Here is an 18,834-nt window from a genome sequence, read left to right on the forward strand (position 1 = left end):
GAACACCAAATCCTGCCTCCCCCACAGGAACATCACATCCTGTCAACCCTACAGGCCAAAATCAGCCACTGCAGGAAGCAGTGAGGAGTTATTTTCCTCTCATTACCACCATTGTAACTGTGAATAAGAATTAAATCCCATGTCACACATTTTGCATAGTGCAGCACAGTTACAGTCACGTTTTATGAATACAATATGTATTCTGTGTTTTTATGTGCTGACCAATGTGATACCATTTAAACTATAGAAGGGACATACGCTGTCAATCAAGTTCAAGGCAGGGATGACAAAGGAAATTTAATCCATAATATGCAAATCAATCAATAATTTTGGCACTCAAGGTACAATAAAACAATAAATGCTACATAAACTATAGTTTAGGACCTCACAAAAGCAACTTATGGATTCACCCACAGACAGTGGCTTTAAAAAACACATGTAAATATGTAGTGTCAGGACTACCTAAAATGCTCTAACTACCCTGACAGGAAGTTTCAAGTTAAGCACAGTGAGAGAAATGTACAAGCAAACTTGTTATGTTGCCCTGTGGGGTACGGAACACTGACATCAAAAACAGACAACTGTTAAACTGTTTGAATAATGTATGATCCTTGGGCGGTATGAATGAAGCTCAGAAGAATAGAAATGCTTTCATATTTGTAAAGCAGTTTCTACTGAACTGAATAGGCCAGTTTCAGAAGCATTTCTTGTTTTTTATGAATTATCTCAAGTGTTTGTTGAGAGAGTAGTTGCTTGTTTCAGTGCACGTTTGAGAGTTTTCTGTAGTGGCTCTTTGTATTCAGAATGCTGGTAAATGAAACTTCAAATTAGTAGTAGAAGGTAGAAACGTATGTGTACAACATTATGCCTTGATTTGGGATCAGTATATAGGTTTCATTCAAATGTTTAATATTGGAAAAGCTAAATAATTCATTTGAGCAAATTAGATGTATCTCTCTTTGAAAGTGTGTTCACAATGTGCAATAAAATGTGAAATATTTTGAAAGACATCTCCAACAGTGTGTCTCTTGGAAATCAAATCAATAATTGATGCAATATACGTAATGGTAGATGCTTTTACGTATGGATTTTGAAGACATACAAATTTATCATTTCCCATCATTTTTTGAGGTGTTCTCCTTAAAAGAGGTAAATTCTGGAACTTTGTTCACAGGTTTTTCCTCAAGCAATCACCATAGCCTTAATAATTTATCCTTCTGCAATAATTACTGTATTGGAGGCAGCCAACCCAAGCAAAATAACTATGTTCTGCATCATGAAACAAACCTAATCATCTTGCAGAAGCCCATTATTGGACATAAAAGCTTGAGGCATTTCAGGCTGATAATTGCATTTGCTGCAGTCGTATGGTAAAGGCCACCAGTCTATATGGGGTGAGGAGCAGATGCCTGTTTCAGTGTGTTGAGATGTGGAAGAATTAGATTTCTCCCCTGTGGCAATAATTTGTCAGACTTAAATTTAAATTTTGCATAAGAATCTGGGCTGAACTATTCCATGGTAAGTAATAAATAAAACAGTGACAGTAAGGGGGTTTAAAGAAAGTTTGAGGAAGACTTCTGTAAGCGTTATGCTATTTTATAATTTTTCTTTTTATCTTCTTTTCGTCCTCCCTCCATATTTCATTGCACTTTAAATGTTATTAGTGGAACTGATGGGAGATGGGATCAATGAGATCAACTTTAGTCAGTTGTATACTGAATTGCAAAATTAATATGCTGAGTACTGGTACAAATTCTCAGCAATTTTGGGATTAATTATGTACATGTGGTCTCTGATAGAGTAACCAGTGCTTGTTTCAGTGAAAGAAACATCCATAGGAATGTTACTATACTCCTTATTCTGCCATATGTCTGAAAATGTGGCATGTAGCAGTTTTTAGACCCACTGCCTATAAATTGTGTCCTTTTGGTTCCTTACAGTACACTCCCATTTTCTAGTTAGCTCGCTAGAACACACTTTTGTACTGTGTTGTATAAGAATCATCATCACATTTGTTGAATTCTTTGAAATAATTTTAATCAAATTAACTGATCATTATAACAACATTAAAAGTGAATAAAACAATCTATTTTATTAATAAAAATTGTGCTTATATTTAACAGTATATAGAAATCAAGATAAAAAAATCTGTGAGATAGGAGCTTGCAGGTGACCTTGGAGACTGATAGAACAGCTCTAATCAGAATCTCTACGTAATTACTTGGGGACTGCTGTACCTCATTGCCAAAGCCTTGCTGCAGAATCTGAAACCCATATAAGATAAGATGAGGAAATGATTAAAGGGACTTTTTGTGCTCTGCGAAGCAATGCTAAATCAATCCACACTGATGTTTCACTGTGGTGTAATTAGCATGGGTCTGCTAAGCAAAGATGATAATTTAGCTTGATGTGAACAGGTGTACCCTGTCTGAATGCTGTGGCAATGAGCAATGGCTTCCACATTGAAATTTTCATATATTACACCTAGTACATGCGCTCAGGATCCCTTTTAATATATCACCACTGGCATTTATAGAAACTCTTTGAGTTTTAATGTGCATTATCTGGTTCACAGATATATGCAGCCACATAATACTTAAAAACCTTAGAAATATATTTCTTATATACATAACTCACTTGGTTGTTACTAAATAACCTCCAACAGTTCATGGAAATTACATTACATTTGCAATTAAATTGCAATTAAATTACAATGCTCTGATCTCCACATGGCCAAGATAATCTATAGCTGACTATATCTATATATTCTGCAGTATTCTGTGAAAAAAGAAACCTCAAACAAGATTATTACCAAAATGTAAAAAAAAAATGTTACATCATCAGGTCTCACTTGAAAACATCCAGTGGCTGTAAATATTTAAATAACTAAAAATAAATGTCATGCCTGTCTTTGCCCCACCTGTATATTGTAACGTTTAGCTCCGTCCCTCCATTCTATCATGTCTCTTTCTCTGTTTCCCTGCTATGCCCCTGTCAGTTGGTTTCCACGCCCCTCATTGTCAGCACCTGTGTCTAGTTTAGTTACCTTGTTTAGTCCTTTACTTAAACCTTGTGTTCAGTATTTCTGGTTGTCAGTTATTGTGTCTCTATATTTTCAGTGTTCATCGCTCGTGGTTCCCCTCTGTTCCATCTACTGACCTGAATCCTGGTTAGTTCTTGGTTGCATGTCACGTTTCTGTTTGTATAGTTCAGCTGCCCTGTACTTACCTGTCTTAGTTGCTCTTGTTTGTGCCACTGCCCATGTTCTCTGTTTGTTCTTTGGTTTTTGGTCCTCCCTGTTTCCCTTGTTATAGTGTATGTATTTGGTTATCTGTTTCTGTATGCAGATGTTTTGTGTAGCCCCTTGTTATGTGGATTACCTTAGCTTTGTGTCCATCCTGTTCTGTTAGTGTTATCCGAGTTTTTCGTGACATTTGTAGTAGTCGTCTTTGTCAGTGTTAATAAGTACTTGTTCTTATTACTCGTTGTGTCTTGTTTCTATATATATATATATATATATATATATATATATCATATCATATCATATATCATATCATGCTTTTGGTTCTCTTTATGCCCATCTCTGTCTCCCTGTCACTGCTTTGTCTTGGTTTGTCCATGTGCTCAGCTCATGTCTTGGTTTGTCCATGTGCTCAGCTCATGTCTTGGTTTGTCCATGTGCTCAGCTCATGTCTTGGTTTGTCCATGTGCTCAGCTCATGTCTTGGTTTGTCCATGTGCTCAGCTCATGTCTTGGTTTGTCCATGTGTTCTCCTGCCACACCTCTTTCATCATTGTCTCCAGCTGTGTCTTGTTACTTTCCTTGAATTCTCCTGTTTATTGAAGCCCTGTGTTTTGTCAAATTTTCTGCTGGTTATTGTGACAAGTTGTGAATCTTTCAGATTTTTCTTTGTCTGTGCAGCCCAGTTGTTATTTACAAATTTGGTTCTGTTTATTCTGCCTGGTTTTCCTTTTGTTTATAATATTATGGATATCCAGGCTGCATTTGCGTCTGCCCCATTGTCACTCCACAATGCCTAGCACGTTACAATAAATGAGTATAGCATGGAATATTCACTTCAGATTAACTCAAATAAACAATCAGCAGCTCACAGGTATTGTACTGCTGAACATATTTTAAAGGGAAAGGAGAGTAAAGGTCAAAATGCCAGATGTTGCAACAGCAATCTTAAACGGCCATAGAAATTGAATATTTGTGCTGCCAGTGAGATTGAGAGTCCTTGTGAAAATACCATTTGCAGTAATCAAGAGTGTGATATGGACTATAATATCTTCCATATACTTTGAACTTGACCTAGTCAGGTGGAGTGCAGAAGGGCACAGGCAGGATACCCATAATACTGGGCACCTCTCTACATATTTAGTTTACATTAGATTTTTAAATATTTAATGTATTCTTTTAAATGGTGCATATGCATATGTTTGGTTTTGTATAATATAGTCTATAGTCTTTTAATTATGAAGTTCTTGTGTGCTTTGTTAATAACTCTCTCCTCTGTAAGGGGTGCAGAGAGGGAGTGAGACGCAAGTGCACATTTAGGCTGAAAAGTAACACAATGTCAAAAGGCGCTTGCAGAACAGCTTGAGACACTGGGACACAGTAGAGCAGTGGTAATACTGGGACACAGAGTAGTGGTAATACTGGGACACAGAGCAGTGGTAATACTTGCAGGACCTAGTGCAGCAGGGAGGAAACAATGGACAACACTGGACAAGCATTCATATGGGCCTAAATAGAAAGAGGAAAAAAGGTGAACGAGGGACAGGTGCATGCAATCAGTAATTGGAAATGGGGAATGTGTGTGTGTGTGTGTGTGTGTGTGTGTGTGTGTGTGTGTGTGTGTGTGTGTGTGTGTGTGTGCACCTGAAGTTTTAGTTCCTTATTCATTTGTTTATTTTTTTGTTGCTGTGTGTAAGCCTTGTTAAAAGCTTGCAAAAAAGTGTCTTTCCTTGTCTTACATCTCTGCTTCCACATGAATGCTACAATATGTATTGCTGTATGCTCTATGTTGAACAGACTGCAGAAGAAGATGCACTTGGCATGCCCCACAGTATAAATATGAATCTTAATATGCAGAGATAGTGCTTTTAGAATTTATCAGCTAATACCACTATGGACTCTGTTTTCATGGACACAGCACAAGTGCAGAAATAAGGCACAAGCATGTGTAAGTGTCCCAGACAGAGCATGCAAGTCTTTTCATGAGTGTAGAAGTGGCACAAAAAAAGGTTGGTTTAGACTGAAAACGTGACCAGGGTGTGTGCAAAGGCAATGTTCAATCACATTCACAATGTGGATATTTTCTATCATAATCAAGTTTTCTCCAATTTCATCACAATGAGGAAACAGACGTAATCATCTGTTTAGTTGCCGCCCCCCAAAAAAGCAGCAGCAAAAGGAACGGTGTCTAAAGGTTAAGAAGCTGTTCACAAATGGAAGCCATACTTGCTTTTGTTGTCTGGCGTAGCGGTAGGTACATTTTTCTTTCACCTGTTTTTACAGGGCTTTTTCTTTACACTTGTCACTCATCGTTTTGATGTTGTATAAAGTGTAAATGCTTCCGCCGTTTTCACAGGTTCGCGTGCAGTGTGCGAAGTCGAGTGCTATGATCAGACACGAAAGTATAATTTAGCCTTAACAGATGTAGGGTTTATAACATGGTGTTTAATACTGAGGAAGAACTGTTGTGTCTATGGCTACCAAACAGGCACAAATGATAAAAGAGAAGATGGTATGTTCATCCTTTACATACAAAGAGAAACAGAAATGGTGAATTCGGTGTACTTGTAAAACCGATGTGTGCTTTAAACGAAGAAATGTATTGTGGCTATTATTGTATGTCTCTACACCGGTGTGATGACCTGTTACATCGCATCAAGCCATATATGCACCCACATCAGCCCACTTAGTTCAGCTGAACAATTGGCTCTGACTTTAAGGATCCTAGCATCTGGCAGTAGCCAGAAAAGTGTAGCAGCAAGCTATAAATCAGGATCCACAACGTTTTGTCTGATTGTGGCTGAGGAATGACAGGCCAGAAGGGCACTGAGAAAGGCAAAGGCAAATGAGTGGACTGATATTGCTCATATTGGAGGTGTTATGGAAGCACATGGCACAAAATTACCTGGGAGGGTTCCCAATTCCCTCTTGGTGACTCCTACCCACTGCCACTGGTGCACGGTACTCCACCAAACTGGATCTATGCAGTGCCTACAACCTCATTCGCATCCATGAGGGGGATGAGTGGAAGTTGGCCTTAGTACCACCACAGGCCATTATGAATACAGAGTACAGCCGTATGGCCTCGCCACAGCCCCCTCTGTATTCCAGCCATTTTTTTAATGACGTCCTGGGGGAGTATTTGGGGACATCTGTCATCACTTACATCAATGACCTTCTGATTTACTCCAAGTCCATTGACCAACAAGCTCATGACGTGTGTGCAGTCCTGGGCACTCTCATGCACAATCATCTGGCAGTAGCCAGAAAAGCTCAAGAAGTTCAAGCTCAAGCTCAAGAAGTGTGAGTCCCACCTCACTGACATGAACTTCCTGGGTTACATCATCAGGAAGGGCTTCGTATGCATGCAACAATGCAAGGTGGAGGCAGTGGTCGGGTAGAAATTAGCCCAAAAGCGCCATGAGCTCCAGCAGTTCCTGGGGTTCGCCAAATTCGAACTAATCTATCCGATCATTTAGCTCCTTGGCTAGGCCCCTCAATGACCTGTTCCATGGAGTAGCTGAACACCTCAGATGGGAAGATGAGGCAAAGAAAGCCTTTTAGGCCTTGAAGGCAGCGTTTGCCTCGGCTCCCATACTTCAGCAGCCAAACCCCAACCATCCATCCAGTTGTGCTATGGCAAAGGACGAGAAAGAGAGGTGGCCTGTAAGAACGCATAAATCAAAGTATACGAGTGGAGGGCTGACGGGCGACAAGGAGACACACCCACCTACTGACAGGGGGACAAGGTCTGGATGGGACCACACAGCAAGCTGGACGTGAGCTACTCTGGTCCTTTCATCGTGGTCAAACACATTGACCCTGTCATTTATAGGATCGGCATACCGAGGAACAGCGGTGCATCGTTGGCCTTCTATGTGTCCGCACTGAAGCCTGTGACCGAGGGGCCCCTCAGCGATGCGGAGGGGTATGGTCCTGAAGAGTGGTCTTGGGTACTGGCCTTCTAGTACGGTAGGCCGGTCCCCCACCACAGGGAATATGCCCACTCCCACAGTCTCCACCTCCCATATACTCCCCCGTTCACAGTCACCCACCTACTGATGACTGTGCACACCTGTTCCTAATCACTCTCACAGTTTAAATGCCTGCAGGTCCCGCCATTCAGTGCTGTGCATTCCTTGCGCTTAAACTGAGCAGAATGACATTTCACTGACTGCACTCTCCTCTAACAAGTTGTAACTGTCACAACCTTCTGCGTACTAGTAGTTATTAAGCGCCTTGTTCCTATTTTCGTCTCACGTTGTGCTGTGCACGCCTCTTGCTAAGATGAACATTAAAGAATACACAGCCAGACCTTCATCGCCTGCTGCTTCGACACAGCACTTCAGAGTCAAATCTACATGTCACAAATGTCACACAGGCACTTTTATTATACATGTACATGAGAAAATGTTCAAAATAAACTATTGGCATATATTAAATAATAATGCTCCTTAAATAAAATACAGTTCTTTTCCGCCATTGCCACTCTTCCATAACGACCACATTTGTGCAGTGCACGACTAATAGTTGTCCTGTGGACACACTCCCCCACCTAAGCTGTGGATCTCAGCATTTCGTCAAGAGTCAGCATGGGCCTCTTGGCTGCATCTCTGATCAGTGCTGTCCTTGTTCGGCCTGTAAGTTTAGGTCAACTGCCTTGTCTTGTTAGGTTTACAGCTGTGCCGTACTCTTACATACTCTACAAAAGACGTGAGACTGGGGTGGAAGTTCACCTTCCAGCAGGACAACAACTCTAAACATAAAGCCAGGGCTACAATGGAATGGTTTAAAACAAAACATATTCATGTGTTAGAACGGCCCTGTCAAAGTCCAGACCCAATCATGAATTTGTGGCAAGATCTGAAAACTGAAATGGGATCCTCAGCCGCTAGGCTGAATCCCATGATTCATTGTAACACAAATGGTGAACCCATTTTCAAATATGCTCTTCTGTTTCTAGAATATTAAAGAAGCATTCAAATATATATTTCTTAATATAAAACCACATAGCATTTATAAAAAAAAATATTAAAAATCGATATATTGCCCAGTCCTATGGGGAACTATGAAAGAGCTGGTGGACTGAGGAGTTCCTCTCTGGATCGCAGTACCGCATCACTTGTTTGAAAATGTAATTCCCTTCGTATATGTGACTGAAGGGGGATGAGCAATTCTGGAGCCAGTGTAAAGGAAAACAATCTGAAAAGTAAAGCACTTAATCTGCAGCCTCCTCATGGATCCTTGACAGATGAGAGCACACATATACAACCCCCTTAAACACACTGCTTATTTCCAATATTCTAGTCTGAAGAAATCTAAGAGTGCTGGGATGTTTCTGACAGCTAGTGGGGAAAAGTGTAAGAACAACTTGCTATCAGCCAAGCAAAAACATGGTTTTTGTACTTAGTCAAGAGACATTAGAAACACAGGTACCAATCTGGACAGTGATGGTTAATTTGGATGATACATTTGTCATGCAGAATAAAATAATTTTCTCCAGCAAGCATTACAAACCTCTCGAGGTGAAGTACACCTCTGGTCTGGGTTAATCTGTGTAATCCTGAGCCAATACTAATAAAGCATTTGGTTTACATATAAAGAAGCACAGTTACTTAAACCTCTTTTTCATTCTCTAAAGTATTTCATGAAATCATTAGAAATAACAAATACAATGCCTGGGTATTTTAACATATTTGAATTATGTAAGTGTATAGTGTAGTACCTTAATTAATTAGCCAGACTGGAACATTAAGTACCATTGCATGTTTTTGTGTTTTTTCTTGTATTTAAAGCTAACAAATAGCAAAAAGTATGTCAATATTTACTGACAAGACTATGCACATTTTCAGCTTCACAGAAAGTCTCTGCAGAGCACCACAACCATCATTGCAGCCAAGTTGGCTGTTAAGTGAAGGCTGTATCGCCTTACACAGCCAGCAGTAATTTTGTAATTACACTAAAAGTGTAATTTCACAAATGGGCATATGATTTATTTTTGTGGCAGTTTTCAGAATTATAGATTAATAAATTAATCTCAAGTATCCTCATTAAATTTCCTTCATCAAAAATTTGCAAATATTGTAATAAATAATTTTAATAATAAATTGAAGTGATATGTATTAAAAGAACAATTGTTTAATCAAAACATGGCAATGTCTGGTTTGTCTTTGAACCCTTTGAACAATATTTTTTCATTTTAATGTTTAATAAACAAATTATTGAAGTGATTTGGAATAAACTATAAAGTATACTTTTCCTTTTATCAAAAATACAGTTTCTTTCCCTTATTTGGGGATTTAATAGGTGTTTCAAGCTCTTTTCAAAGAGCATAATATAATTAATACATTTAGTGTTTGATTATCATTCAATATGTCTGTACCAGTTTACTGTGTATGTGCACCCATCCTCCTAGCTGTCACAGGGATGTCAGTTTCTACATCTTGGCAGCCAGGAGTGGCTGGAATGAGCGATCTATGATCCCCCTGTTTCAGACTGTGGGTAGAGCTGTTACTGTGAATCTGAATCATCTCACCACAGTAGCTTGAAAAACGTACACCACAAAAACATACACCACAGACAACACTGTGTTGTGGCTGGACATTTTTCTCAGTCCCAAAATCCCCAATCCTATAGAGATAAGCATCATGTGATGAGAAAGATGGACAGCTACAGTTACACTACTGAAAATCAGACACATGACAGGCTAGCTAAACTAACCAGACTTTTTCATTGATTACCATGGACTTTCTTAAATCAATTCTAGGCTTGCCAGCAACCTAACCTCATTCATGTGTTGGACATTTCCACATCTTGTCAGCACAAATTCGTTCTTTGACTACTCTGGTGGTTGTAGAATGACCCACAGAGATACATATCAAAACACAACATATTCAACATTCAAACATTCAACATAATCGAACACTGGCGATACAAGTGAACAAAAGAAGAGGCTTACTTCTTGTACAACCAATCGGTGACTGCCTACAACATTAACCTATCCCACACTAATGGCATCTCTAAGTGCAATTATCTAACCATGCTGAACACAGTTTGTATATGTTCCATAACAAACCATGAACATGTTAGTTTCAGTTACTGCCAAATGCATTCAGTCCTACAGTAGAAAATAAGCTATTGTAGTCTAGTTCTCCAAAATGTCATAAATACTGTCTCTGGTTCCAGAGTGCTTCTGTGGCTATAGAATATCCACTCACTCCAGTGACCAATGATATTACCTAGAAGTAGCAAGACTTTGTGGAGTTGTTTAGCAGGCACTCAGCAACACCTTGACCAATTATAGGCTTTCTGATCAATTGAAAGTCTTACACTTTCATCTTTCATTGTTTTTCAAATCTCCAACTGTATTCTAGACAGGAGCTGCACTTTTCCATCACAAAGTTTGCCATTACAAAAAATAACAGGATATTATAGTGGACTGAGGACCATAGTTCACATAGTTCTGTGCCTCCATAAATCTCAAAATCCAGATATCACTCTGAGTCTAACAGACTAACCGACTGACGGATAGACTGAACCAAGAACTCACTTGCTTTCTCAGGAGAGTGACGGGTTGATTTAATGGTTTCTTCCCTGGGCATATACACCCAAAACCCTGTTCTGCAAATTCAGTTTCCAGGCTCCTATCTTTCTAAAGATTTCTGATGGAGAGGCCTTGGCAGTTGTTTCTGTACAACTACAATAGGAGTCAGAAAGTGCAGGCTGAACATTACTTCAGGGACAAACCCAAATTTTACCCTACAAATGTTACCCTGAGCAGGATGTCACTGTCAACCCTCAATATCAAATCCTCAGTTATTAAAAATTATAATAAATTGGCTATATTGGCTATAATAAAAAAAACTTTCAGTCACATTGTCCCTTTAGCAGATTTCATTCCTTTTCCTTATATCAATAGTTCATACATGGCAGCTATGAGTTGACACATGGCAGGGGTGTCAACTCAAATACATAGCAGGCCAATATGTAAAACCTGGACAATATAACAATGAACTTTTTTATATGGACCGAAAGAAGACTTGCTTAAACATTGAATATGAAACAAGCAAAGCTTAATATTACACAATATTTAACAATATTATACATGCGCAAAATAAAATTTCATATAAATGGCATTAATTTCTTAGATAAAATCATATGACTATTTTTTTTTTGCAGCTTTCTGATAAAAATTTCAACAGTAATATTTTTGCACAGTCATGTCCAGGTCTTTGTACTTGTCATGGGATTTCGTTTCATAGCGTCATCTAATGTTGTTGTGATGGCCCACTAAGGCCCACACGTGTAACTGCATATGGGTTGGGTGTGTGGGTTGGTAGTGTTGGGGAGTTTATGGGGTTTTAAATGTTTAAATGTAGCTCAATGAGCTTATAGGTATAAAGACACAACATAGACACCAGTGAAATGAAACCACACACTTGTAAGATGTAGGTAGCTCTTTTGTAGCTCTCTGTATAATATGTAACACTGTTCATACCTTGTGCCAATGGTTTAGCAATTTTAAAAACATGCACTTTTCTATGCTAGGAGGGCACACCAGCAAGAAGAGTCAGACCATAGGTAGGGACAGTGGTAGCATTTTATTGAGCTTACCCAGATCTGTTTTCCTGCCTTCTATGTTTGTTCCCCAGGAGCCATGTCTGCAGCGTGGGTCAGTGGGGGTGCTTAAAAAGGAGTGCAGGTTTACTGAGCATGTCTTATAGACCCGCTTGGAATTCTGGGAAATGTGGGCTAGACTATCTGGAACCATTCTAGGGGGTAAACCAGATGTATTCAGTGAGTTGTGTGAAATATATGTAACTTTCTTGTCTTTATGCTTAATAGGGAAGTAGTATGTTGGGTGTTTGGAATGGAATGTGAGATTGGAAATGGCTTTATTGAGCTTTAAGTGTTGTTAGTCTTTGTTGAGGTGGAATGTATCTGGTGAATTGTATATTGTCTCACCCATGCTGTTAAAAGTGTCCATGTTGCCATGTGTCAGTGGGTCTGTTTGTTTCTTGTCTGGCCAGAATGTATGTGTCTCCGTAAGGAGTAATAAACATTTGAATTGACTCTCCTTGCTGTGCTCCTTTGCCTCCGGTCACACCCTGACAATTTGGTGGCAGCGGTGGGGTGTGTCCAGGCTGGAGGCACAGTAGGTTGGGGGGTTGAGGCAGCATGGCGCCAAAAAAGCCACGTGCAGAGCAACCAGTGGAGTCCAGGATGCTTCAAGAGACTGAGGCACCCTTCGGGGATGGAGTTGTTGAACAGCGGCTGCGGGATGAGGAGGAGACAGGCGATCTCAGACAAATGATCCGCAAGTTTCTGGTTGAACAGCAACTGAGGGATGTTCGTATGGAGCAAGAGGCAGCTCGACAAGAGACTAGGTGGAAATCCCTACAACATCAGTTTCAGTTCTTGCAGGGAGAGGTGAGCCAACGTGCGTCTATGGAGGATGTACGACCGAGGACCGGTGACTAACCTGAGTATTCACGTAGAACGTCACTAAGCTCTCGTCAGGAAGCTCACGGTCAACCTCTCAAGGAGCCAAAATTGCAGCAGCTGGCAGAGACAGACGACATAGAACATTATCTGACCACCTTTGAGCGTATAGCCACAGCATGCAGGTGGCCCCAGGATGAATGGGCTATAAGGTTGGTGCCCTTGTTGACAGGGAAGGCCCGTAGTGCCTATGTTTCCATGGATGTGGATGAGTCGGGTGAGTATGCCTTGGTAAAGGAGGCCATACTGAAGAAATACTCAATCAATGCAGAGACCTATCGTCAGAGGTTTCGCTTAGTAGAGGTGATGGCCGAAGAAACACCAAAAGAAGTGTATGTCCGATTGAGGGATTTGTATCAAAAGTGGGTGAAGCCCACAACAAAGTCTGTCCAGCAAATTGGGGAGACCATTATCTTGGAGCAATTCCTGAGAATGCAGTGCCCTGAGTTGCAAGTGTGGGTCAGAGAGCATGATCCAACCACTGCAGAAGAAGCAGCCAGGCTTGCAGATGTATTTGTTGCGGCTAGGCGTAAAAATCAGCCCTGGATTTACACCCAATGGAAAAAGGACAAAGACAGGCCGCCACCCCGTCGTCCAGCCGTGTCCGTTGAAGGGGGTAAGCCCATTGAAGTTGGATATGGCAGAAAAAGTGAGCCCGTCAATCCCCGGGGTACAGAGACTATTGTCTGTTATGGCTGTGGACAAGTAGGTCACAAAAAGCCTGCGTGCCCAAACGTGGTAAAAAAATCAAATAACATGTGCTATGTGCCCAGTGTAGCTGGTCCTGAGTCCCTTCCAGTCTCATTACCCTGTGACGTCACTACAAACGTTGTATTAAATGGCCAACCTGTAAATGCTCTGATAGACACTGGATGTGCACAAACCCATGTAAAAGCCAGCCTAGTCCCTGTAAGTTCCTTTGAGTATGAAGACCCAGTAGTAATTAAATGTGTTCATGGGGAAGAATGCCAATACCCAACTGCTAAAGTATATCTTGAGGTTCAAGGGTTTACATACCTCATGAGGGTAGGGCTTGCATACTCTGTCATTGTTGGACATGATTTTCCTGTGTTGATGGACGTGCTGTCCTCCATGAGCGCCTGTAATGTGGCGCTAACGCGGGCACAAGCTAAGTTGCAACAAACCCAAGACACTTCATTAGAAATGCTCCCGTTTTACAATGCCGAGTTGCCAAGTACTCCAGCACTGAAAAGAAAATTTAAAGCAGAGAAAAGACAGGCTAAGTTTCAAGGAACTAAAGTTCAGTGTTTGCCTCGGGAGGAGCCAGTTGATGTCATGAGTGTTGAGCAGTGGAAATTACCTGGGGACATGCCACAGTTGCAACAAGAGGATGCTGAAATTTCTGGGTTACTTACAAAATTGTCCAAGTCAACTCTAGAGAACCAGGCTCAGTTGGAACATAAAGGGAGCCGTTTCAGTTTGCAAAATGGCATCCTGTACCGGGAAAATGGGAGAACCTTGCAAATGGTGCTTCCTCACTGTGTGCGCCTTAAATTGATGACTCTAGCACATTCCATACCGTGGGCGAGCCACCTTGGAAGACGTAAGACATATACCCGGATAAGCAAACATTTCTTTTGGTCTGGGATGTCAAAAGACATTGCGGAATTCTGTAGAACCTGTCCGGAATGTCAGAGCACTTCTGTTAGGGGTCCCCCTAAAGTCCCTCTGATACCGTTGCCTGTTGTGGATGTTCCCTTTGAGCGTTTGGGCATGGATATTGTGGGTCCCCTGGAAAGAAGTCGAGGAGGTAATAAGTATATGTTGGTCATCTGTGACTATGCAACTCGTTATCCAGAGGTTTTTGCCTTGAGAAACATTAAGGCTAAATCTGTAGCATTCTGTCTTGTACAGTTTTTCTCCAGAGTAGGATTCCCAAAAGAAATTCTAACTGACAGAGGCTCTAATTTCATGTCCACACTACTAAAACTAGTTTATACTTTGCTTGGCATTAAGCCCCAAGTCCAGAAGATCCAAGCCATTCAGTCTTGCACTCTTCCCATGACTAAAAAGGAAGTGAGGTCATTTTTGGGCCTTGCTGGGTGGTACAGGCGTTTCATTCCTGATTTTGCCACTCAGGCTGCATTGTTGACTGATTTGACTAAGAAAACTTGTCCCAATCAGGTCTCCTGGACAGAACCAGCCAAGGATGCTTTTTATGACCTTTGAGATGCTCTAACCCATGAACCTGTTTTGCATAATCCTGATTTTAACCAGTCTTTTGTTTTGCAGACTCATGCCTCAGATGTGGGTTTGGGAGCGGTCTTGTTACAGGAACATCTGGGTGAACCACACCCGATCGTATATCTAAGTCGAAAGCTGTATCCCAGAGAAACCCGGTATTCCATTGTGGAAAAAGAGTGTTTAGCACTAAAATGGGCTTTGGATTCTCTCAGATATTATTTGCTTGGAAGAGACTTTGTTGTAGAAACGGACCATAGAGCCCTTAAATGGATGGACCGAATGAAGGACACAAATGCTCGTTTGACTCGTTGGTTCTTGGCTATGCAGCCATTTCACTTTATCAGACATCGACCGGGCAAGGATAATGTGATTGCTGACTTTCTGTCAAGGTTACCTTGCCAGCGTTCTGAGGTGGGGGAACCTGTGATGGCTCACTAAGGCCCACACGTGTAACTGCATATGAGTTGGGTGTGTGGGTTGGTAGTGTTGGGGAGTTTATGGGGTTTTAAATGTTTAAATGTAGCTCAATGAGCTTATAGGTATAAAGACACAACATAGACACCAGTGAAATGAAACCATACACTTGTAAGATGTAGGTAGCTCTTTTGTAGCTCTCTGTATAATGTGTAACACTGTTCATACCTTGTGCCAATGGTTTAGCAATTTTAAAAACATGCACTTTTGTATGCTAGGAGGGCACACCAGCAAGAAGAGTCAGACCATAGGTAGGGACAGTGGTAGCATTTTATTGAGCTTACTCAGATCTGTTTTCCTGCCTTCTATGTTTGTTCCCCAGGAGCCATGTCTGCAGCGTGGGTCAGTATGGGTGCCTAAGAAGGAGTGCGGGTTTACTGAGCATGTCTTATAGACCCGCTTGGAATTCTGGGAAATGTGGGCTAGACTATCTGGAACCTTTCTAGGGGGTAAACCAGATGTATTCAGCGAGTTGTGTGAAATATATGTAACTTTCTTGTCTTTATGCTTAATAGGGAAGTAGTATGTTGGGTGTTTGGAATGGAATGTGAGATCGGAAATGGCTTTATTGAGCTATAAGTGTTGTTAGTCTTTGTTGAGGTGGAATGTATCTGGTGAATTGTATATTGTCTCACCCATGCTGTTAAAAGTGGCCATGTTGCCATGTGTTAGTGGGTCTGTTTGTTTCTTGTCTGGCCAGAATGTATGTGTCTCCGTAAGGAGTAATAAACATTTAAATTGACTCTCCTTGCTGTGCTCCTTTGCCTCCGGTCACACCCTGACAGTTGTTCTCCTTGATTACAGCCATGTTGGCTCCTCACACAAGACAAACAGGTCTCACTTTTACATATGTAAACATATTCTGCCTCCCACCTGTCCAGAAAGTTCCTGTTTTGTGACTTTCTTTTTGCCATTTTTGGGAGGGGCAGAACAATGCCAGTAGTATGTCCTATCTTTATTGATGCGGCGAAACATCAGCAGAGCATTCTAGTAGTCATTTGACATTGTTTTGCAGGCCAAATGTAATTACATTGTGGGTCAGAGTTTAGAGTTTCCAGCAGGGCCGGAGTGGGCCACTTTTTTAGCCCGGAAAATTCATGTCCAAATCCGGCCCAAAATTATTTTTCCCTCCCAATCGGCCCAAACTAGAGATTGACATGAGCCGGCCCATCGGGAATCCTCCCGATTCTCCCGATTAGCCACTCCGGCTCTGGTTTCCAGCCATTTGGCCTTTGTATCTGGAGTTTGTTGCCTTTGTCTTCAACATGGTGTCAATCCCAGTAAAGCAAGCTGATAGCTGCTTTGCAATAATGAGAATTTATTATTCAGATATATAGCCAAAACACTGGCCCTTCAAGGTTATATAAAATAAGTGTAGATTGTACTCTTCTAATAGAGCTATTAACTGCTCCAGGCATGATTCATGAAATGGTGATACGATGTTGAAATAAGCAGTGATTTGAGCTCAATTGATGAATCAGTGTCAGTTTATGGAAACAAGTGTACTGTTGCTTCATTTACATATCATTTGCAAAGCGCAAACCCTAGACTGCCCTCATAAACATATTTGCATTACACATGGCCTAATTTAGTGCTAGTAAACTAATAAAAGGCAAAGGGTAAAGAGATTACAAAAATAATAGTAAATCAAGAGGTTCTTAATTGAAGCATTGATCATTTATAAAAATTCAGGTTGACACAGACTGCACATGTTGATAGTAATCAAACTGAATCTTATTTCAATACAATGATCTCTGTTTGCTCAAAAATAATCATAAACATTCAGTTATTATTAATTTATTAATTCCGGTTTTAATGACATACAGATATAACTGATGATATAACAATTTTGGCTAATGAGTTCTCAGATTGTTAAATAACTAGGCACTCAGCACTGGAGTGGAGGCTCTGCATGAGAGATCTTCTGGCTGTCACGTCTGCTTCACTATGACTCCTTCCTTTAACTCACCACACCTGTTCCCTGTTTCATTTGGTTTTTTTCCCATACTTGTGAGTTTCTTTCATGTTTTAAAATTGTACCTGAAGAAGTTTCTTGGGACTGAGGCCAATCCAGAGTGTAGTAAATCTTCTTTCTCTTAAGCCATTCCTTGGTAGTTGTCTTGTTGCATAATTCATTTCCGTCCCAGGTTCAACTCCCTGACTGATGGCAGGAGAATCTGGTCAAGAATTTCTTGATAGGCCTGGGAATTGATGGTTCCCTGGATAATATGGAGTCATCCAGATCCAGAGGCAGAAAAGCAGGTCCAGACCTTCACATTTCCACCACCATGCTTTACTGTTGGAAGGAGGTTATTTTCTTCTTTTATGCAGTGTTGATTTTTCTCCAAACATGCACCTGTGAATTTAGGTAAATATTTTAATTTTGCACTCACCTGTCCAGAGAATAGACTTCCAGAAGGCATCTGGTTTGTCCAAGCCCTCTCTGTCAGTTTAAATGGGGCAACTTTGTGTTTTCTTTTGAGCAGAAGCTTCCTTCTAGCAACTCTCCCATGAATGCCATGTCTATTGATTTTTCACCTGGTTGTAGACACATGTACATTTATCCCAGATGCTGCCAGAAAGATCTGCAACTCTCAGGAGGTGAAATGTGGGTTGGCCTTTTCCTGAATGATTACTTTTCTGGTGCTTCTTGGTGTAAGTTTTGATGGCTGTCTCTGGGACGAGTTGCAGTGATGCCGGGTGCCCTCCATTTGTGAATGACTTGTCTTATAGTGTATGGATGGAGCTGGAATCTTTTGGAGATGGAATTGTAATAGTTTCCCCAGACTGATGGGCTGTAACCACTGTAATGCTGGGTGCGTTGCGGAGCAAGAGGGCGGACACAAATGCTGAGAAGAGCGAGATTTAATAAGGGGTGTTCCATAGACAGGGTAGTACAAAAAGGCATTGGTCAAATCCGAAAGGGAGTATGAACAAGAAACATAACCAACACATAGCTAAATACTTAAATCAGAAGACAAAGACAAACCGTAATACTGGAGAACATGAAACACAATCGTACATGGGCAGAATGACCTAACACTTCGAACAATAGTGATAACACACAACAATAAACCACAACGCAAAACACCAGGATTATATAGACAGGGCCAAATGAGCAACACATGAAATCAATGACGAGAGGGACGGGTACAAAATACAAGGCGGGACTAAGAATGCACACGGCTACACAAACAAAACATACATGACTGAAAGGTGGAGGAGAGGCTAAACATGACAACCACCTTCTTCCTGATGTCCTCGGCTGTCTCCTGTCCTCTCTGCATTGTTGATCTGTGTGCTTTATGCCTTGGCATGACGGTGGTTTTGTTAGTTTCCTTTCCCTTTTAATCGGTATGGCTCTAATCTTTTCCCAAGGATGTCTCATTTGATTGGTCTGCTTAATTGATTACT

The 18,834-nt window shown here is 40.9% G+C and overlaps 1 protein-coding gene across 1 annotated transcript in view; it reads left to right on the forward strand.

Annotated features, from left to right (window-relative positions):
- Window positions 1-3,120: 3,120 nt before the first annotated feature.
- Window positions 3,121-18,834, forward strand: part of LOC143512734 (leucine-rich repeat transmembrane neuronal protein 4) — a 146,088-nt gene continuing 130,374 nt past the window's right edge. The window contains exon 1 of the mRNA XM_077003368.1: window positions 3,121-3,169. The gene's annotated coding sequence lies outside the window, so the exon portion shown is untranslated. The remainder of the gene's footprint in view (window positions 3,170-18,834) is intronic.

Source organism: Brachyhypopomus gauderio, chromosome 4 (assembly GCF_052324685.1).
Source record: "Brachyhypopomus gauderio isolate BG-103 chromosome 4, BGAUD_0.2, whole genome shotgun sequence".
In the NCBI taxonomy this organism is placed as follows: domain Eukaryota; kingdom Metazoa; phylum Chordata; class Actinopteri; order Gymnotiformes; family Hypopomidae; genus Brachyhypopomus; species Brachyhypopomus gauderio.